The 17,868-nt window shown below is 41.6% G+C and overlaps 1 protein-coding gene across 1 annotated transcript in view; it reads right to left on the bottom strand.

Annotated features, from left to right (window-relative positions):
- RIMKLB (ribosomal modification protein rimK like family member B) overlaps nucleotides 1-17,868 on the bottom strand; it is a 153,449-nt gene that overhangs the window by 69,265 nt on the left and 66,316 nt on the right. The gene's annotated exons all lie outside the window — the stretch shown is intronic.

The following is a 17,868-nucleotide window of genomic DNA, read 5'->3' as shown; positions in this document are numbered from 1 at the left end:
TCTCTGTATCTTAATATACTTGATTACACAAGTTATCTATAAAAATATTTGATAGAAACTTTAAAAGTAGTCACCGCCCTGGGTGGCTCAGTCAGTCAGGTGCCTGGCCTTCCCTCAGGTCACTAGAATCCAGAATCCAGCCCTACTCTCCCCACCCCCTTACAGCTCTGCTCAAGTAGGAGTCTGCTTCTCCATCTCCCTCTGTTCCCCTCCCCTGCTTGTAGTTGCTCCCTCTCTTAAATAAATAAGATCTTAAAAAAAAAAAAAAATAGAACTAATTACTTCATTGAATTGATAAGCAGTAAATGACCCAGTAAGTGTATAGGACTTAATGCTCAGCACAAAGCAAACGGTATTTTAAGTGTATACTACTGCTATATTTTGCCACCGAGAGTAACCTAGGATAGTGAACTGTTTTCGCAAAGGACACATTTAGAGAAATAAATGTGCTACATGACACACTACCTAAAGAAGAAAGGGGGTAAAGTCTACAGAGCTAAAATGTTGCTATTTATTTCCACCCTGATATTCAGTCTCCTGAAACAAAGTATAGTCAACCTAAAGACAAAAGAGAAGCATTTTGTGATCATGCTTCCTTGATTACAGAGAAACTAATACAATGAGAATCTGGTCAAAGATAAATGGGAAAATTGACAGAGGGAGAAGGTTGCATGATTGGCCCCGCAGATTATCAATAAAACATAGCCTATCTTTCAGTCCTAATTTTAAGAAACTCAATTTGGGGTAACCATGTATCACCCAGAAAAAGGATGAAACTGTGGGTAGGGAGTATTAGACTATTAATTCACTGACCATTTGCCTTTAAAAAAAATGCTATCGGGGTACCTGGGTGGCTCAGTGGTTGAGCATCTGCCTTCAGCTCAGGTTCCTGATCCCTAGGGACCTGGGATTGAGTCCCACATTGGGCTCCCTGCAGGGAGCCTGCTTCTCCCCCTGCCTTTGTCTCTGCCTCTCTGGGTCTCTCATGAATAAATAAATAGAATCTTTTTTAAAAAATTAGAAAATAAAAAAAATTTTAAATGCTATCTATTCATGTACTGTCATTATGTGCCAGATACAACCAAAGAAATTCATAATGTATACAACGTTGCTTTCCATTTAAGGTAGTCAGAAAGAAACAAACAAACAAAAAAAAAAACAGAACTATGTTTTTTGTTTGTTTGTTTTGGTTTTATCTATTTTAAAGAAAAGAGAGAGTATGTGCATGGGCACACGGGGAGGGGGAGAGGCAGGAGAGAGAGAGAAAGAATCCTCAAATAGACTCCCTTCTGAGCACGGAGCCCAAGGCGGACTCCACCTCACAACTCTGAGATCACGACCCAAGCCAAAACCAAGAGTCTGACACTTAATCAACTGAGCCACTGAGGTGCCCCAAACAGAACTATGTTCTTTTTTTTTTTTTAAGATTTTATTTATTTATTCATGAGAGACACACAGAGAGAGGCAGAGACAGAAGCAGGTTCCATGCAGGGAGCCCGGTGTGGGACTTGATCCTGGGACTCTAGGATCATGCCCTGAACTGAAGGCAGACGCTTTAACCGCTGAGCCACCCAGGTGTCCCAGAACTATGTTCTTTTTTTTTTTTTTTTTAATTTTTTTTTTAATTTATTTATTTATGATAGTCACAGAGAGAGAGAGAGAGAGAGAGAGAGAGAGGCAGAGACATAGGCAGAGGGAGAAGCAGGCTCCATGCATCGGGAGCCCGATATGGGATTCGATCCCGGGTCTCCAGGATCGCGCCCTGAGCCAAAGGCAGGCGCCAAACCGCTGCGCCACCCAGGGATCCCCAGAACTATGTTCTTAAAAGCAAAACCAAGTGGTGCCTGAGTGGCTCAGATGGCTGAGCATCTGCCTTTAGCTCAGGTCATGATCTTGGGGTTCTGGGATCAAGCCCTGCGTTGGGGTCCCTGCTCATCAGGCAGTCTGCTTCTCCTTCTCCCTCTGTTCCTCTCCCTTTGCTCATTCTTGCTCTCTCATAAATAAACAAACAAATACAAAACCAAGGAGGGGTGCCTGTGTGGGTCAGTCCATAGAGCACCTGACTCTTTAGTTTGACTCAAATCAAGATCTCCAGGTCAAGGATGTGGCTGCTGCATCAGGCTCCTGCTCAGCATGGAGTCAGCTTGAGATTTTCTCTCTCTCTCTCTCTCTCTCTCTCTCTCTCTCTCTCTCCTTCTGCCCCTTCCCCACTCATGTGCATGTACTCTCTAAAATAAATGACATCTTTAAAAAAAAAAAAAAGGAAAGCCAAGGATATGGCTCATTTTAAAGCATCACTATATAAGATAATATTTAGAAGAATGATCAAAATCATAGTTTATATTTTTGTATGAAGTAATGAGTGAGAAGAAAGTATTTTTGACATTTCTATAATAGAAAGCAAGGTCCAAAAAGGTTCAGTTCCTTAGACTCAATCATATTCTTTGTTCTTTATGGTTGCTATGGGTTTTTTTTTAACATTTTATTTATTTAAGACAGCCAGAAAGAGAGAGAGACCATGAGCATTAGCAGTGGGGAGGGGCAGAGAGAAAGAGAGAGAGAGAGAGAGGGAGAGGGAGAAGCAGACTCCCCACTAAGCAGGGAGCCTGATGTGGGATTCCATCCCAGGACCCTGAGATCATGACCTGAGCCAAAAGCAGCTGCTTAACCAACTGAGCCACCCAGGTGCCCTATGGTTGCTATGTTTAGACAGGTTTGGACTCACATCTCCTTTGGGTAGCAATATATGCAAAAGTATTTTGGGGGCAACTGACTGGCTCAATTGGTAAAGCATGTGACTTAGGCTTGGGTCCCGAGTTTGATCTTCATATTGGGGGTAGAGTACCTTAAAATAAAAAAGTATTTTAGGAATACTTGGGTGGTTGAGCATCTGCCTTTGACTTGGGGCATGATCCCGGAATCCTGGGATCACATCCACATGGGGCTCCCTGTAGGGAGCCTGCTTCTCCCTCTGCCTATGTCTCTGCCTCTCTCTCTGTCATGAATAAATAAATAAAACCGGGCAGCCCCGGTGGCGCAGCAGTTTGGCAATGCCTGCAGCCGAGGGCGTGATCCTGGAGACCCGGGATCGAGTCCCATGTCTGGCTCTCTGTATCGTGCCTGCTTCTCCCTCTGCCTGTGTCTCTGCCTTTCTCTCTCTGTCTCTATGAATAAATAAATAAAATCTTTAAATAATAAATAAATAAATAAATAAATAAATAAATAAATAAATATAAATAAAACCTGTAATAAATATTTTAAGTAGCTTGTACACCACTCATTTTTAACCATAAAATTAATATTCTTTAGCCAATTAATATTCCTCAGCTGGGTGAATCCCTTGAGAATATATAAGGAGCCTGGCATATCTGGAATCAGATTAATTTGATTTGAAATCCCAGCTTTATTTATTAGTGGCATGTGATTTGTTGCTTAAACTCTGTAAGCCTCAGTTACCTCATCAACAAAATAAAGATTGAGGTAACTTAAATATAATGTACTACATAGTAAGTGCCCCAAAATTATTAGCTATTGGGGCAACTGACTGGCTCTGTACATAGAACATGTACCTCTTGATCAATCTTGGGATTGTGAATTTGAGCCCCACATTGAGTGTAGAGATTATTTAAAAATAAAATCTTTAAATATATATGTATATATGGCAGCTGGGTAGGCAGTCAGTTGAGCATTTAACTCTTGATCTCAGGGCTCTGAGTTCAAGTCCTATTTTGGGCTCTATCCTGTGCCTGGAACCTACTTTAAAAATTGATTAAATAGGGGATCCCTGGGTGGCTCAGAGGTTTAGCACCTGCCTTCAGCCCAGGGCCTAATCCTGAAGTCCCAGGATCGAGTCCCAGGATCAAGTCCCGCTTCAGGCTCCCTGCATGGAGACTGTTTCTCTCCTTCTGCCTATGTTTCTGCCTCTCTGTGTCTCTCATGAATAAATAAATAAAATCTTTAAAAATAAAAAAATAAAAATTGATTAAATATAGGTAAGATAGATATAGGCTATTATTATACAAGACAGATACCAAAAAAAGGCAAATATCTAAGACAAGTTATACAATATTTATTTTTTTTAATTTTTATTTATTTATGATAGTCACACAGAGAGAGAGAGAGAGGCAGAGACACAGGCAGAAGGAGAAGCAGGCTCCATGCACCGGGAGCCCGACGTGGGATTCGATCCCGGGTCTCCAGGATCGCGCCCTGGGCCAAAGGCAGGCGCTAAACCGCTGTGCCACCCAGGGATCCCAAGTTATACAATATTTAAATATGTGTAATAGTACAAATAGTTATACACATTTACTGCATGTCCCAATGTATAAGTAATATATTTGAGACTAAATTGAAATGCATCTTTTACCTAAACAAAAACACTTCCATATTTGTGCTCTCCTCCCTAGACACATTATAATCAATGGAGAGCTTTTTAAAAACTGATTTAATCAGAATATCTGTGATTTGGATGGAAGCACCAATATTTTTTAATGCTCCCTGGGGAATTCTATTATGCATCCAAGCTGAACCAGGTTTAGACAACAGAGATGTTATTTTATTTTATTTTTGACAACAGAGATTTTAGAATTAACTACATATGACTGTATTGAAATGTGTACATTATCTAGACACATTTCAGTTAATCGTATTAACTGGTTAGAATATGATGGCTAGATTTGCAGCAAGAAGCACTTTTAAAAGTTCTTGGTAGGAGCACCTGGATGGCTCAGTTGGTTAAGTTGGTTAGTCATGACCTTTGGCTCAGGTCATGATCCAGGATCCTGGGATGGAGCCCCACATGGGGTTCCCAGCTTGGCAGGGAGTCTGCTTCTCCCTTTCCCTCTGCACCCCCTCACCCCCCACACACACTTATGTGTACTCACTCTCTCTCTCTCAAATAAATAAAATCCTTAAGAAAAATACAAGCTCTTCGGTAAACAATATAGATATACTAGTTGGAAGGCACATAAAAAGCGAGGAGTTGATGAAAATAAAAGCTCCCCTAACAAAGTTGTCCGGGTCCAACCAATCCCATGCCGCTGATTTGACTTGTGTTGCAGTGGTGTATCCTCTACATCAGGCAGAAAAACATATTGCACATATTATTACCTACGATGCATGTCAAACAAAAATCTTTAAGTACCCCATAGACACCATCTGGTGCAAATCTTTTCCTCCCGGTTTACACAAGAAAACAAGCTGGGATTTGATCAAAATTAAAATCCTCAAAGTAGTAAAGAGAATTGTAAACAGGAATGAATCCAGGATTATTATCAGTACCTAAAATAGTATTCTTTATGGCATATCTAATGTGATTACTGTAAAATTCATGTTGGTGGAGAAAGGTAGTGGGTGTCACATCAGAACCTACACTAGCAAATAAGAAATGGTAACAGCAGCTGCAGTAGATCTAACTCTCCCCACCGCTTCCTCTCCCTGAACCAGCCGGCTAGAACCAGCCCGACAACAACAGTCTTCACAGTTAGAATAGCTAAATACTGATCTAGCCTTTCCCCACCCACATCCCTCCTCCTTTTCCGCCACTCCATTTCTACACATTAAACTGAGCGTCTCTCTAACTATGCTAAGAAAATGCCAATGCCAGACACAAAGGAGGATGGGAGGGGAGGCAGTGAAGTCCTGGATTTGCTGAATCAGGAGGAAACAATGTAAAGAAAAATAAGACTTAGAGGACTAATGTAGGTTTCCCCCTCCTGTAATTGTATCTGGTTGCAAGGAATATTTCTTTTTCTCTACCACATAAAAATAACCTAGAATGCTTGTTTAAAATGCAGATTTCATGGCCCTCATCTCTGACCTTCTGAATCAGCTTGTGTATCTGCATTTTTTGAGCCAAACTGAAAGCTTACAGAACCAGCCATGACTCTACATTTTTAATTTGCATCCCAAGTAATTCTTAGACACATGAAAGTTTGAGAAAAATAACCATTTGTAAATGTTCCTTAAAGCCTTCAACATTTAAATTAATTTTAGCCTCAAGCAATTTAGTAAGGTTAAGCAAATACTGCTAGTCCCTTCCGACAGAAAATTGAAGCAATGAGATTAAATCATTGGTGGTAATTTCCTAGTCTCCTGTTCCCTGTTCACTGGAGTATCTTAAAAGTGTATCAATCTGGGGGCACCTGGCTGGCTCAGTCGGTAGAGAATGCAGCTCTTGATCTCAGGATTGATTTTGAGCTCCATGTTGATGGTAGAGATTACTTTAAAAAATGTTTAGGGCAGTCTGGGTGGCCCAGGGGTTTAGCGCCGCCTTCAGCTGGGGGCGTGATCTTGTCGGGCTCCCTGCATGGAGCCTGTTTCTCCCTCTGCATGGTCTCTGCCTCTCTCTCTCTCTCATGGATAATAAATAAAATCTTTAAAAGATAAATAATTTTTTTAAAGAGATCTTATTTATTTATTCATGATAGACATAGAGAGAGAGAGAGAGGCAAAGACACAGGTGGAGGGAGAAGCAGGCTTCATACCAGGAGCCTGACGCGGGACTCGATCCCTGGTCTCCAGGATCAGGCCCTGGGCCGAAGGCAGGCGCTAAACCGCTGAGCCACCCAGGGATACCCAAAGATAAATAAAATTTAAAAATGTTTGAATTTGGTGGGTGGAGGAATGGGGTAATTAATTGGGTGATGGGCATTAAGGAGGGTACTTAATGTAGTTAGCACTGGGTGTCATATGCGACTGATGAATCACTAAATTCAACCCCTGAAACTACTAATATAGTATATGTTAACTACATTGAATTTAAACAAAATGTAAAATTTGACAATTTTTTAAAGTGTATCAATCTGGGAAGAATAAAGGAAAATAGAATGGAATAAGTAAATGTGGAAAGCAGTGTGTTTTCTTCTACAGAATAGAGCAAGCCTCGAATAATAAAGGAAAAAAAACAAGAAAGACCCTCAGTACAGGGAAATATAAATGAATTAGCAGACATTTCAACAATAGAAATGTTGTTTTTTTTTAAGATCTTATTTATTTGAGAGAGAGAGAGAGAGAGAGAGAACAAGCAGGGGGAGGGCAGAGGAAGAGAGAATCTTGAGCTACCTCAGTGCTGAGCACAGAGCCCAACATGGGGCTTGATCTCACAACCCTGGATCATGACCTGAGTCAAAATCAAGAGTTGGAGGCTTAACTAACTAAGCCACCCAGGCACCAGAAATGCTGATACTTAAACCACACAAGGTCTATAAGGATCAGTCAGAATTCATCTATCAGTGCCCCAAATTATGAACAAACATTTACATATTGAATAAAAATTCTAGAAGTATTCTTGTGACCTAGCACTGCCATGATTGCCCTGGTCTACTTTGCTGTCTTTTGCACATTGAAAAAGAAATTAGACTATGGAGCCCTGTTCATGAGTCTAAGTTTATGTAGTTGTCCTTAGTGCAAAGAAACAGAATAATTTTTATGTATTCTGTCCAGATTCTTATTTGCCCTATGCATTATTTTCTATTTATTTTTTTTTAATATTTATTTTAGAGATGCCTGGGTGGCTCAGCGGTTGAGCATTTGCCTTTTGCTCAGGGCATGATCCCGGGGTCCTGGGATAGAGTCCCATATCAGGCTTCCTCCATGGAACCTGCTTCTCCCTCTGCTTATATCTCTCATGAATAAAAAATAAAATCTTTAAAAAAATAAAAATAGGGATCCCTGGGTGGCGCAGCGGTTTGGCGCCTGCCTTTGGCCCAGGGCGCGATCCTGGAGACCTGGGATCGAATCCCACTTTGGGCTCCCGGTGCATGGAGCCTGCTTCTCCCTCTGCCTGTGTCTCTGCCTCTCTCTCTCTCTCTCTCTCTCTCTCTCTCTCTCTGTGTGTGTGTGTGTGTGTGTGACTATCATAAATAAAAATAAAAATTAAAATAAAATAAAAAATAAAAAAATAAAGATTTTAAAGAGAGAAACACGTACTCATGCAGAGAGAGGGGCAGAGAGAGAGAGAGAGAGAGAAAGCATCCCAACTAGACACCCCACCCCATGCCCCACCCCCAGCTGGGTGTGGAGCCCCTATGCAGGATTTGATCAGATCCCACAAACCTAAAACAGGACCTGAGTAGAATGGAAGCCTAACCAAATGAGCTAACCAGAGGTCCTTTTACTTTGTTTTTACATCACTTTTGCTTTCTTGGCTTTCATACCCCATATCAATTGTTGAGTAAGTTTTTTATTAACTTCCTTGCCATTATTTAACATTTCTTCCTGCCAACTCCACCTACTAAATTCCCAACTCCTTGATTTTTCTTCTTTCTCTCTGTTTTGCAACTTGAGTTTTATCCCAACGGCATGATAAAAAATCAGAAGAGAGAGTAAAGAGAAGAAAGAAAAATCCACGTTGAGTGACACAATGCAATTGCTAGAAAAATCTCTAATATACAGGTCCAATCCTTCTTGTTTCCCAGAACTTTTCTAGATAACTAGCATGGGCAACCTAGACTTAGATAGAGGATCTGTAATATTGGCTTAACTAGTAGAGAAATGAAGAATGAAAACATAGGTATGAGAGAATTATCAAAAAAAATACTTGACAGGGACGCCTGGGTGGCTCAGCAGTTGAGCATCTGCCTTCAGCCCAGGGTCTGATCCTGGAGACCCAGGGTCGAGTCCCACATCGGGCTCCCTGCATGGAGCCTGCTTCTCCCCCTGCCTGTGTCTCTGCCTCTCTCTCTGTGTGTGTCTGTAATGAATAAATAAATAAAATCTTTAAAAAAAAAAATACTTGACAGGATCCCTGGGTGGCTCAGCGGTTTAGAGCCTGCCTTCGACCCAGGGCATGATCCTGGAGTCCCAGGATCAAGTCCCACATCGGGCTCCCTGCATGGAGCCTGCTTCTCCATCTGTCTGTGTCTCTGCCTCTGTGTGTGTGTGTGTGTCTCTTGTAAATAAATAAATAAATAAATAAATAAATAAATAAATAAATAAATAAATAAATAAATCTTTAAAAAAAATACTTGAAACATATTTAGTTATTTGTCCCCAGGCTCATAATACACCTAAAATGTTTTATAATATGGAATTATATATAGCAAACATTTTTTTAAGAGATTTTATTTATTCATGAAAGACACTGAGACATAGACAGAGACATAGGTAAAGGAGAAGCAGGCTCCCCCAGAGGAGCCCAATGCAGCAGTTGATCCCAGGATCCCAGGACCCTGACCACAGCCAAAGGCAGACGCTCAACCACTGAGACAGCCAGGCATCCCTCAGTATCTTCTTTTCAAATAAGCAAATGGAGGCACTGAGAGGCTGAGTAGCTTATCCAAATTCACACAGCTAGCAAATGACTCAACCATAACTTGAATCCAAGCATCAAACTAGATGCTCTCTCTCTCTTTTTTTTTAAGATTTTATTTATTTATTCATGAGAGACACACACACAGAGAGAGAGGCAGAGACACAGGCAGAGGGAGAAGCAGGCTCCATGCAAGAAGCCCAACGTGGGACTCAATCCCGAGACTCCAGGATCACACGGTGAACCAAAGGCAGATGCTCAACCACTGAGTTACTCAGGCGTCCCCAAACTAGATGTTCTTAACTATTTCTTCTAATCCCTCCAAAGGCTTTAAAATTGGTTTTCTCTCCAAAATCCCCCATATCTTATTACTGTAGCCCCACTTGTCCGTGGTTTGCATTCTGTGATTTCAGTTATTCACAGTCAACCAAGGTCAGGAAGCAGATGATCCTTGTCAATAGCTTAACACTATGTCACAGTGTCATTCACCTCACTTCATCTCATCACACAGACATTGAGTCATCCCATATTATCACCAGAAGAAGCAGGAATACAGCACAAGATATTTGAAATAGCACATTCATATAACTTTTATTACTGTATATTGTTATAATTATTCTATTATTAGCTTAATCACTAATCTTGTACTATGCACAATTTATAAATTAAAGTTTATCATAGGTGCGTATGTATAGGAAAAAACAGACTATATACCACCTGTGATTTCAGGCATCCACTAGGGGTCTTAGAACATATCTCTGGTGGGGATCCCTGGGTGGCTCAGTGGTTTAGTGTCTGCCTTCGGCTCAGGGTGTGATCCTGGAGTCCCGGGATCAAGTCCCACATTGGGCTCCCTGCATGGAGCCTGCTTCTTCCTCTGCCTCTCTCTCTCTCTCTCTCATGAATAAATAAATAAAATATTAAAAAAAAAAAGAACATATCCCTGGAGAGTAAGGGAGAGGGGACAACTGTGTGTAAACTTTTATTCAAGTATCAATGCCTGTGATTTGGGCTTAAGTCTCCAATATCATATACCAAACACTTGCAAATACATGGTAGAATTTGTCACAAAGGATCTAAGAGTCCATTAGCCAAGCATACCTATACTCAACAAAAAATTACTAACACCTGGGATCCCTGGGTGGCTCAGTGGTTTAGAGCCTGCCTTCCGCCCAGGGCGTGATCCTGGAGTCCCAGGATGGAGTCCCACATCGGGCTCCCTGCATGGAGCCTGCTTTTCCCTTTGCCTATGTCTCTGCCTCTCTCTCCCCTTCTCTTGTCTCTGTGTCTCTCATGAATAAATAAATAAAATCTTTAAAAAAAAATTACCAGTACTTGTTATTCTCCAACTATAGAGATTCCATTTTGATTAACTACCATTTAAGTAGGGACGCTGGGTGACTCAGCAGTTGAGCCCTTGCCTTCAGTCCAGGTTGTGATCCTGGAGTCCTGGGATTGAGTCCCACATCAGGCTCCCTGAACAGAGACTGCTTCTCTCTGCCTCTCTCTGTCTCTCTCTGTGTGTCTTTGATGAATAAATAAATAAAATCTTTAAAAAAAACGAAACAACCATTTAAGTAATAAATGAATTTGGTCAAGTCATGAAAGCTTTTTATCATTATGCTTTTTCTCAACATTTAAAGACTAAAAATAAAACTACTGCCTTATGAGAGATCATGAAATGTTTCATGGTTTAAAAGGGACCAAACAGACACACTGGGGCAAACAAGTGGTTACCAGAAATTCAGAGTTTAGCCAAGAAGCCAGGGTTTGGTGCCTAATAGAGAGGGCAAAAGTAGGTCAGCGTCCCTGGCAGTCACAGCTGGCAGAAAGTGATGTCACCCGAGAAATGTGGTGGGGAGAAGGGGAGGTGGAATTTAAGGTGGGAAAGTAGAGAGACTCTTTGAAGGGTGATCTGTGGGCCGGGAGGCTAGGAATTTACAGAGGCGAGCTTAAATCAGCCTTTCATAGGCTGATTGCAGAAACAGCTGAAGCACCACTTCCTCCTCCCCCTCCCAGCCTGCCTTCTCCCAGGCCTCATCCCTACCTCCTATCACCCTCAGACCCCCTCTGCTGGAGACAAAGACACCAGAGAAAGGAATGAGGAGAAAGACAAGCCTGATAAATAATTATTTTGATAAAGGAGAGACAGGTGAGGCAAGAAGTTAAAGAGAATTTTAATCAAATCCAGGGAACCATGATGAAGAGGAAGACATAACAAAGAAAAGGAGGAAAAGATGGCTGAATGAAACAAAAGACCTATTAATGATGGGGCAAAAGTAGCACTGCAAATGTAATTATAATAATTTCTAACCTCTTATACTTAAAAAATGATGCAAGTGAAGAGATGAGAAAGACACTGTAATGGTTATTATTTGAAATGAAAAATATGTAATTAGTGTTTTGGCAACAAAGCAAAACTGGGATGCTCCCAACTGAAACTTCCCTCCACGGCCCACATCCAAGTGCAAGGTTATGATGCCTCTAGGTTTATCTGTCTGGATCTACAAGTTCTTAGGACTAAGTTAAGTATTTCATTCCAGGTGTAAGCAGTCCCTGTTAAATTCTGTTAATAACTGTAGTAATAATAACCACCACTGGAATGTGGAGATACAGTATGTTTCAATGCTCTTGCTTCTGCACCTCACATTATTAATCACCACAAAGATAATTCTCTGATGCTGTTCAATTAATCTCTGATCAAAACTGAATGTCCTTGGGACACCTGGGTGGCTCAGCAGTTGAGCATCTGCCTTTGGCCTAGGGCATGAACCTGGAGACCCGGGAGTCCCACATCAGGCTCCCTGCATGGAGCCTGCTTCTCCCTCTGCCTGTGTCTCTGCCTCTCTCTCTCTCTCTGTCTCTCTCTGTCTTTTATGAATGAATATATAAAATCTTTTTTTTTTTAAAAGGAAGAAACTAAATTTTAAAAAGAACAAATGTCCTTCCATTATGTCCAGTAGCTTTCCTATCTAACAGCAACAATAAAACAAACCTTTTTTTCTCTTTTAAGACCATCAATGCTCCTGTTTGGATAACTTAAGTTTTACAACATCTCCTGGCATACTCAAAATATACCTGTAGCATATATGTTTAGATATACTTGTCTGGAAAGAATGAGGAAAATTAGGAACAATCTCAACAAGGTGCGGGAAGAACTAGGGAAATACAATGCCTATATCTGGAAGAATGTTACTTTTCTTTCCCTCCTCCTCTCAGATTTCTAAGAATGGAATTTCTATTGTTCAATCTTGTTTTCTCATTCCCTCTTTCTTCAAATCTTTTTCCCCCTCTTTTTACAACAGCTCTCTATCTCCAGCTCATCTTTGCCCCCATGTTTCCTTCAGACTTTGTTGTGTCTTGGCTTAGTCGGCCAGACTTCCACTAAACTTTCAGAGCTGGAATCAGAACAGTGCATTTGGCAAAAAGTAAGTCACACATACCATACAACCACAAACAAGCACTCTGACTGCAAAATCCTTTCAACAATACATTCCCGATTCTTGTACTCAGCAGTTCGCACAGACCCATGATCTGAAATCAGCAACACATACATTCACACACATTCTGCATGCACATGGCCTCTGCAGTCAGCTCACAAAGACACAATATCTGCAGAAAGGTCTTTTGCATGCAGCATACACAGCCAGTACATTCTCCTCCCCTTTCATAAGCTCTTCCTGACTGGCTCTTTTCCCCAGCCACCTCCTCCCCGCTGCCTGGCAGTGGCTCCCCTCCTTTTCCTGCAGTTCCCGAAGTAGTAACTGCAGTGCCATCCATCACCCTCCCAACAGATCCTCAGGCAAAGGAATTATTTCTTGAAACTCTCTGTTCTCCCAGCCGAGAACTTGCTCTGGCAAAGGGATTGTCAGAACAGAATCTCCTTCTTGAACACAACACCATAGGCCAGTTCCTACTGACCTAACTTGTTCTTACTGAGCCTGATTTTTGACATGGAAGGCTTTCAGAGAAGGCAGGGAGGAGAGAAAAAGAGAAGGAAAAAAAAGAAAGAAAAGAGAGAAGGAAGCGGAAAAGAGAAAGCCATGGTAGAAATTTCAAGAAAGACAACTCGAACAGAAGCAAAGAAACAGACTTAAGAAGGAAAGACAAGAGGGAGGAGGAGAGAGAAATGGAGCAGGTGTAAAAGGAAAAGGAGAAACAAATGAGATAAAAGTATGACAGATTAGTTATAACAGTTTCTCAAGCTTTTTGTTACCCAGGAAGTCACTAAGGTAACCCTAGTAGTAGGAGAGATTACAAATGGTTAAAAAGAGAATCACTGAGGGGCTCCTGGATGGCTCATTTGTTTAAACATCTGAGTCTTGATTTCGGCTCAGGTCATGATCTTAGCCTCTTGAGATCAAACCCTGCATCAGCCTCTGTACTGGGTGGGCCCAGAGCCTGGGTAAGATTCTCTCCCTCTCCTTCTCCCTCTGCCCCTCCCCTGCTCTCTCTCTCTCTCTCTTAAAAAACAGAAAATCCGTGATAAAGAGAATCAACTCATGTGATTATATACTTTGAAATTTCCTAAAAAAACAAAATAGACACCCATCACATGTATCTGACACAAGGAAGGTTCAAACAACCAATTTGAAAGTATTTATCGATGGTTGGAGAAAAAGTGCACTAAATTTCAGTTAAAACAGATGAGATTTCTTGTGAATATTGCAGTATTTGAAATATGCTAAAAATTTATCTGCTATTTATCTGAAATTCAAATTTATTTGGCCATCCTGTATCTTATCTACTAATCAGGGGATTCTTTTTTTTTTTTTTTCTTCAAGATTTTGAAAGACATGAGGGACACACAGAGAGAGGCAAAAACATAGAGGGAGAAGTAGGCTCTCAAGGGGAGCCCAATGTGGGACTTGATCCCAGGACCACAACCTGAGCCAAAGGCAGATGCTCAACCACTGAGTGACCCAGAGTCCCTCTCACAGAGTTCTTATGGGTAGAGCACTCATAACCACTTCCAGTTTGGTGCTGCCCAATTCAAATAGGTTTTTGTTCAAATAAACTCCTAAAAATGTTAATATGTCTCTGTTTATCTTTTTAATAGTCCTGGTGTTAGCAGAGGGAACCAAAGGAGACTTTTGATAATCCCCAAGATCAATGAGCAACCCAGTGATACCAAGTAGCCTGATGAACTCACTGCTTTTTCCCTGTGTCTGGTGCCTCACTGATCTAGCTCTGCAGCTTCTGTGTTAGGAGCTTTATTTGAGTATTTTTTTTCCAGACTGGATTCAGGAACAAGCCAGAATTGAAGTGGGTCCAACTTAGTGTTGGAGGAGATCATCAAGAAAGCATGACCCCCAGCTGGACTGGCAAGGTAGATCTGGACAATTAAAGGGCCTCTCTCCCTCATGCAGTCTTTGGAATATGCATTTTGCTTGCCTTCCTTATTCCCAGCAGCTGCCCCAAGGAAACAGCCTTGAGATAGAAATGGGTTGTTGAGACTATCTGCACAATAGATGTGACTAAACACAGTTAAGGCCTCTATATAAACTTTTAAGATTTGGCAGGCAGGAGCATAGATCTCATCTTGAGACCACCTAAGACAAGCTTTGTAAGTAAGTTCCTTAGCTTATAAAACCTGCCATTTACCAATCTGGAAAGGTCTGCCTCTTCAGTCTCTCTTTGCCAACAAAATACAGGACCAATTTGCAAGCTAAAAATTGGTAAACCAAGCAGGAAAGCAAAGGAATGGGCCCCAGGAAAGAGGTATCTACAGAAGAGATCCTAGATGGCCATTGACTTCCCTGTCAGTGAAAGAGGTGGCTTCTGTGTTAGATGCCTGACTATGAATGACACATGAGTATGAAGACATCCTGAAAACGCTGGCTGGTTTGATGTGCCTATTTGAGGAGCTGCATAGTATACTGTACAAAAGCGGGGGAGGGACACATGGCTGCTGTAATGGCTCCTACTTGTGGGCAGTTTAGCTGGCACAAGTGTCCAACCAGACACTGCAGCTGGAGTTGGGAAACTGGAAGAAGAGCATGAAGCTTTCCACTGTTCTTCTAGTTTTGGGGCTGGCTGATAAGGTAGGAAAGCAGAATAATCTGGAAACTTTAGGGGGCCATTTTCTTTCTTTTTTTTTAAATTTTTATTTATTTATTCATGAGATACAGAGAGAGAGAGGGAGAGAGGGAGAGAGAGAGAGAGAGAGAGAGAGGCAGAGACAGGCAGGCTCCATGCAGGGAGCCCGATGTGGGACTTGTTCCTGGGTCTCCAGGGTCACGCCCTGGGCCAAAGGCAGGCACTAAACCACTGAGCCACCCAGGGATCCCCTAGGGGGCCATTTTCAAAAATTAGATGGGCACAGATAAAGGTCTGAGTGTTTGGGACAAAGCCTGACTGGGGTGCTAAGGGGTGGAATCCCTAGGAAAGTGATGGGAATGAAGAGGATGTTGTGATGGTTGATGGGGAAGGAGATGAAATCCCAACTCCCAAAACAAAAGCAATTTTAATTTTTTAATAGATTTTATTTATTTATTCATGAGAGACACAGAGAGGCAGAGACACAGAGGGTTAAGTAGGCTTCCCACAAGGAGCCCAATATGGGACTAGATCCCAGATCTTAGGATCACACCCTGAGCCTAAGGCAGATGCTCAACCACTGAGCCTGGGTCACCCACGCATCCTACAAAAGCAATTTTTTTTAAAGATTTTATTTACCTATTCATGAGAGACACAGAGAGAGAGGCAGAGACACAGGCAGAGGGAGAAGCAGGCTCCATGCAGGGAGCCCTACCGGAACTAGAACCTGGGTCTTCAGGATCACGACCTGGGCCAAAGGTCGTGCTAAACCATTGAGCCACCCAGGCTGCCCTACAAAAGCAATTTTAAGTAGCAATTAGCCCAAAATGCCTAGGGCAAAAACTTAACATTGTTTCTTTGCCCCCCCCTTGAAATTGTAAATCTTATCATGTCTTTGAAATGTAAACACCTAGGAGATAACCAAAACATTGCATACAAAGAAAAGATCAGGAGCAGAAAGGTTTTTATAATATAGTGCTGTGTAAGTTCCCTTGCCCCAATCTACTCGGTAGCCTCCAAAAGATCACAAATATTCAGTAAAAAGCTGTAGCCAAGAGAGTGAAATAAAAGCGATCTGTGTAGATGTATGTTGTGTATATGTGATTTTTTTTTTTTTTAGTCTGGAGTGGGGCAGCCCGGGTGGCTCAGCGGTTTAGCACCGCCTTCAGCCCAGGGCGTGATCCTGGAGCCCCGGGTTTGAGTTCTGCATCGGGCTCCCTGCGTGGAGCCTGCTTATCCCTTTGCCTGTGTCTCTGCCTCTCTGTGTCTTTCATGAATAAATAAAAAAAATCTTAAAAAAAAATAAATCTCTGGAGGGTACTACCACCATTGATTTGTAAAACTGGCAAGCTTTTTTTTTTTTTTTTACAAAATTACTAGAAATAATAAGGGTGGAAGGAAATGACTATGAATGAAAATAAGGCAAGTAGAATGTGGTGGAGTTTAAGGGAGTAAGGAAAGATGTGAAGGACATGAGGGGGGTTGTTCTCTTTTGGTAAAGGGGGAGAGTGAATTTATCCTCAAGTAAAATTACTGTTCCAAGATGAAAAAAATAAGATAGAGTAAAGCTGAATGGATACAGAAAATTACAGAAAGTTTGTAGAAAGGAATATTGAGAAAGGAATTTTATGTGTAGTGAAGGTAAGATCAGAATGGATTTATTTAAGTTAAAAAAGAAAAGGATTTTTTTTTTTAAGATCTTATTTGTCAGAGAATGAGAGAGAGGGCACAAGGCAGAGCAGCAGGCAGAGGGAAACAGGGAGAAGCAGGCTCTCTGCTGAGCAGGGAGCCTAATGCAGGACTTGATCCCATGACCTTAGGATCATGACTAGAGGCAAAGGCAGACACTTAACTGACTGAGCCACCCAGGCACTCCAATACATAAAAATTTAATGTAATCTGCCAAGATAAAAAGGCTATGTTTTGTCTTTAGCAAGTTTTTTTTTTTTTTTTTAAGATTGTATTTATTTATGCATGGGGGACATAGAAAGAGAGAGAGAGGCAGAGACATAGAGGAGAAGCAGTCTCCATTCAGGAAGCCCGAAGTGGGACTCAATCCATGACCCCAGGATCACACCCTGGGCTTTTAGCAAGTCTTTGATTACTTAAAAAGACAGTGTCTTTTCTCTTAGAAGAATGAGGGGTTCTACAACTGTGAAATTTTTATTTTATTTTAGTTTTTTTTTTTTTTTACAGTAATCCCTACACCCAACATAGGGCTTGATGTCCAATCCCAAGATCAAGAATCATTTTCTCTACTAATGGAGCCAGCCAGGCACTCCTGTCCTAGGCTTTAATACATTTGAAAGATCACCCAGTAAGGCCTGTTGACTCCTATGCCAGACTGGGTACCCTGTCAAGGCACCCCATACTGTAAAGATACGGAAGATGCAAGAAACATCCATCGTTCCAAATCTCACCATGGATCAACATGAGGTGCTGCTGAAAATACCAAGCCTCATCCTGCCAGAGAAAGGAATTATCTACTGCCATCTGCAATGGGACATCCCACTGGGATACTTTGCATTCCTACGTTAAGGGGAACTACTCAGTCTTTACTGGGATCACATTGTTCTGCT

Source organism: Nyctereutes procyonoides, unplaced genomic scaffold, assembly GCF_905146905.1.
Source record: "Nyctereutes procyonoides isolate TBG_1078 unplaced genomic scaffold, NYPRO_anot_genome, whole genome shotgun sequence".
NCBI classification, from domain to species: Eukaryota; Metazoa; Chordata; class Mammalia; order Carnivora; family Canidae; genus Nyctereutes; species Nyctereutes procyonoides.
This window is presented reverse-complemented; position numbering and strand designations above follow the sequence as displayed.